Source organism: Engraulis encrasicolus, chromosome 10 (assembly GCF_034702125.1).
Source record: "Engraulis encrasicolus isolate BLACKSEA-1 chromosome 10, IST_EnEncr_1.0, whole genome shotgun sequence".
In the NCBI taxonomy this organism is placed as follows: Eukaryota; Metazoa; Chordata; class Actinopteri; order Clupeiformes; family Engraulidae; genus Engraulis; species Engraulis encrasicolus.
Genome location: NC_085866.1, coordinates 18884815 through 18889814, shown reverse-complemented (window position 1 = coordinate 18889814; position 5000 = coordinate 18884815). Strand labels below are relative to the sequence as shown.

At 47.6% G+C, this 5000-nt stretch overlaps 1 protein-coding gene across 1 annotated transcript in view; it reads right to left on the bottom strand.

Moving 5' to 3' along the window:
• Window positions 1–2550: 2550 nt before the first annotated feature.
• Window positions 2551–5000, bottom strand: part of stk35 (serine/threonine kinase 35) — a 19145-nt gene continuing 16695 nt past the window's right edge. Inside the window, exon 4 of the mRNA XM_063208296.1 lies at window positions 2551–3003. The gene's annotated coding sequence lies outside the window, so the exon portion shown is untranslated. The remainder of the gene's footprint in view (window positions 3004–5000) is intronic.

Here is a 5000-nt window from a genome sequence, read left to right as displayed (position 1 = left end):
CTGAGTTCCTAAGACCGTGTGATAAAATTGGATTCAACCTGGAAAAAAATAAGAAATAAACAGCAACGGAAAGATCCACAGCTCTTAAGCCGCCATTGTGTCGTTACAAAAGATGTCTACTCTACGTACTACTACTCACAGGGCCTACAGAGTGTGGCTTCACTCAGAGGCCACCGGGTTGGACCCGCCCTTTGAGGAAACACATGCTTCTGATTGGTGGAGAGTAGAAACCGTGAGGTACTGTGGGTTATTTGATTGGTCTACAGAGATGATGCGTTTCCTGTATACAATTTGACTGGTTACAAACATGGTGAGGTACTGAACACGAACAATTGTTTGAGAACGGTTGAGTGAAGACATTTTCAACACACACAACATGGTTTAAGGGGGAAAGACACTGAACACATGCGATTGGAAAAGACAGTGAGGTACTCGGCGTGTTTGATTGGTTCAGAGAAAGAGAGAGATACAGCTGAGGAAGAGGTGTTTGGTTATTCCGTGTAAACCTTGAAACCGCCATTATTGACTACCTTTGCCTGTGTGTGTGTATTCATGTTCACTGTCTGTGTGTGTTCGCAACTACACTGTGGATACTGTCCATAACGTTCTCCTACAATGTGTGTGTGTATGTGTGTGGGTGTGTGTGTGTGTGTGTGTGTGTGTGTGTGTGTGTGTGTGTGTGTGTGTGTGTGTGTGTGTGTGTGTGTTTGTCTACACTGGTCCCTGTAAGAGGTTGTAGAGGTGTGGATATCCTTAGGAGTGGTTCATTACAAACAGAAGACCACACTATAAACAAAACTGACTGAGGTAGACGAGGCAGCTCCACACACACACACTCTTCACCCTTCACACTCCTATGCCTCCTCCTATGGAGGATGGCATACCTCTGCACACCTGCCTCTCCCCCCCACCATCCTAGGCCTGCTACAGTAGAGCTATCTACCGGGGACATCCCGTAAGGATGTGGCCCAGCACAGGGAACCCTCGTCTGGGGTGAGCCTATAGTGTTTCAGGGCACCAGAGGCTGGTGATTGCAGTGTGTGAGTTGGAAAGATGCAGGTAACTCTAACTGGCAAAGGGTGTGTGTGTGTGTGTGTGTGTGTGTGTGTGTGTGTGTGTGTGTGTGTGTGTGTGTGTGTGTGTGTGTGTGTGTGTGTGTGTGTGTGTGTGTGTGTGTGTGTGTGTGTGTGTGTGTGTGTGTGTTTGTGTGTGTGTCTGTAATAACAATTAACATTGCTTGTTTTTCTCTCTTTCTCTTTTTCTCAAAGTGTCCCAGACCTCAGAGGGACAGTAGGAGCTGACCTGTAAGAACCAGTGACATCACAAGAGCCTCGCGAGGAAAACCTTGTAGAACATTGATCCCATTCCACATTGTTCTCTACCATGGCAACAGAAATGTTTAGAAAACATCACCAGAGCAACACATATTACTGGAAGTCAGAACCACATAATGATAATTCTTGTGACAACCCCCTCCACCCCAACCCCTCCCCTCCCCTCCCCTCCCCTCCCATCCCCTCCCTCCCTCTTCCCTATACAGCTTGTATTCCAAAGATTCCACACCATGCTACACAGATTTTACAGATTCTGTACAAAAACCTCGCAATGGCCCCGCGGGACCCAAACGTCCCCCCCAGGAGCCCTTACGAGCTCCTCTGCCCCAGACGGGGCCCCTGATCCTGGGGCCTCTACAGGACCAGTCCTGGGGCCGATACATCCACACAAACCTGAATGGAACAGGAGACACTCTCTCCTCTTCCTCTCCTATCCCCTGCCATCTCCTCCCCCCTCCTCCTCCTCCACCTCCTCCTCCTCCACTTCTCTCTTCCCCTCCTGTCCCTACACAATCACACTGATATGGCAGACACAGACACACACTCTCATTCCTCGCACAATTCACTCAGTTATATACAAGCGACAGAAGGGTCGGGCGTATCTGGAATAACAAGTCATACTGTCTGTTTCCGAGCATTCAACATGACTACAAATTTGTTGAATCAGCTTCAGAACTTTAGCTTTTTTTCATCTGGAATAAAAACATTTCGGTTTGCAAACATATCGCTAATATTGGTGTGAGGGTGCAAAAACAAAAAACGTTTTTAAAGCGATTTTAAGGACAATTTGTGTGTTTGGCTTCGTTTGGGTTCAGCAGGAGCACCTGACAGTGGTGCTGCGGCTGCCGCCGCCAGATCAGAAGACTGGAGCGCTACTATAACACTCGCAGTACAGGGGCCAGACCATATGGGGGCGCTAATTGGAGATTCTGCTCATCATCAAATTCCCTTTAGCCGGCCGGCCGCCCGTCTGTCCAGACAGCCTAAGGCACTTGTGTGTTCGACCAGAGACGGGAGGGTCATGTGACACACAGCACATTCACATTACGGCTCATTCAGTCCTTTTCACAGTTTCTGATTCTTCATCATCTGTTCTGCTTATCATCATCGTCGTCGTCATCATCGATATCATCATCACCACCACCATCCTCTTCCTCCTTTACCATTGTCCAGGCAGCGAATCACACAGACTTCAAACACTGATGGCAACTGTAGCTGAGTGGAGTGAATTTATGTATTGTATATGTAATATCTTGATGGTAAACTGATGGAGAGGAGGTAGGTAGTGGTGGAACTGTATACTTAACGACTGTGTCGTGTGTGTGTGTGTGTGTGTGTGTGTGTGTGTGTGTGTGTGTGTGTGTGTGTGTGTGTGTGTGTGTGTGTGTGTGTGTGTGTGTGTTTGTTGTGTGTGTGTGTGTTTTATGTCAGTCAGCAGAGGGTGAGGAAGGTGCAGTACTATACACGTGGAACATTCCATGACACTGACAAGGGCCTAACATTAGTGTGTGTGTGTGTGTGTGTGTGCGTGTGTGTGTGCGTGTGTGTGTGTGTGCACGAGGTCCACAGGAGTGTGTATGATTGCGCTGGCTGTCCAATGGCATTGGTTGGTTGGGTCATTTCCTGGTGCTTCACAGTTCTCCTGACACTCTTCATTCCCTTGTGGCACCTGCAACACAAAACACACAAGACAACAAGGGGTTAACACAAGCTGCCAGCTGATTGGATGTGAGAAAAGGGTCAATCCGGCCAGAAGGCACGGTGACACGGCAGATTCTAGCAGTGATGTCAACACCCAGTGCGCCCACCCCCACCACACACGCTACATAAGCCCCTGGCCAATCCTAGCCCGGATTAAACAAGAGTGACATATGTAGGATAGAGAGGGGAAGAGATAGGGGATGAGAGGGAGAGAGGGATACAGAGATAAACATTGAGGAGGGGAGAAAGAGAGGGAGAATGATAGAAGAATGATAGAAGAATGGAAGGACAGAGAGATACAGGAACAAAGTGATGTGGGGAGGAAGAGAAGGGTAGAGTGCTAAAGACAGAGAGGGAGAAGGATGGATGGATGGATGGATGGATGGATGGATGGATGGATGGATGGATGGATGGATGGATGGATGGATGGATGGATGAATATGTAGAGAGAGATGAAAAGAGAGCAAGAAAGAGATGGAGGGAGTAGAAAACAGGAATAAATAGATGGAGCAAGGGAGACCGGCAAAGGGAGAAATGAGATGAGAGATGAGGAAAAGATACAGATTCATACATCTGGCTACATAATAGAGAGAGAGAGAGATGGAGAGAGAGAGAGAGAGAGAGAGAGAGAGAGAGAGAGAGAGAGAGAGAGAGAGAGAGAGAGAGAGAGAGAGAGATGAAGGGAGGGAGAGAGAGGATGAGTGTGGATACATCTGGCTACATAATAGAGAGAGAGAGAGATGGAGAGAGAGAGAGAGAGAGAGAGAGAGAGAGAGAGAGAGAGAGAGAGAGAGAGAGGGAGGGAGGGAGAGAGAGAGAGATGAAGGGAGGTAGAGAGAGGATGAGTGTGGATGTGGGAGTTTGCTGACGCACACTACACTGGCATGAACAGGGTTATAAATAGTGTATGTTGTGAATCCACAAAGCCTGTGCGTGTGAATGAGTGTCATGAGAGTGTTGCCTCAGAGTATGGATGTGTGTGTGTGTGTGTGTGTGTGTGTGTGTGTGTGTGTGTGTGTGTGTGTGTGTGTGTGTGTGTGTGTGTGTGTGTGTGTGTGTGAGTGTGTTTGTGTGTCGTTGCATAACGCTTTAGCTCTGGTCCCTGAGCACACAAGTGGGTCATTGCTTGCTAAACAAAGCCAGCGCTAATGGACGGACTGGGGCTGATGAGAATGTGTGTGTGTGTGTGTGTGTGTGTGTGTGTGTGTGTGTGTGTGTGTGTGTGTGTGTGTGTGTGTGTGTGTGTGTGTGTGTGTGTGTGTGTGTTTGGCAGGGTAATGCAGAGGTTGAAGGTGTGTTAGCGGACATCTTGAAAAGACACATTTGCACTTGGGCACTTAGATGGCTTTCACTAACAGTAATGGCCATCCACAGCTCTATAAGACACGCACGCACGCACGCGCACACACACACGCACACGCGCGCGCACACGCGCACACAGTCATTTGTTTATTCAGTAACATCTGTCCATTCATGACATAGAACATATGAAGTAAAGTAGAAGTCATGCCCTCTGGCATCAGATGTTCCCACCACTAAAGACAGGGCAATGGGTTTACCAGGAAACAGTCTTCATATTTTAGCAACATTACATACACTATCCTTTTCTATCCAAACTATAGCCTGATAAACCAGACTAAATGTGGATGTCTAATTTAGTCTGGCCTCGATGCATAATACATCCGAAGATTGTTGATGAGAACAACCTTCCCTCAAAACCCTGGCCGCTTTGATTCAAAACACATCTTTGCGTTGTAATTGGTTTGCCAGATTCATGGCATTCTGGCTTCATTGAATCATTATGCGAGGCCAGACCCACCCGTAGACAAAACATTTTGCCGTCCAGCGGGTGGCGCTGGTTCACCAGGCTATCCAAACTATCCAATTCTGAGAAATCACAGCATTGTATCTTATATGTATTGTTTATTATATATAATGCTTAAAAATAGAGTTTGAGAGGGGTGT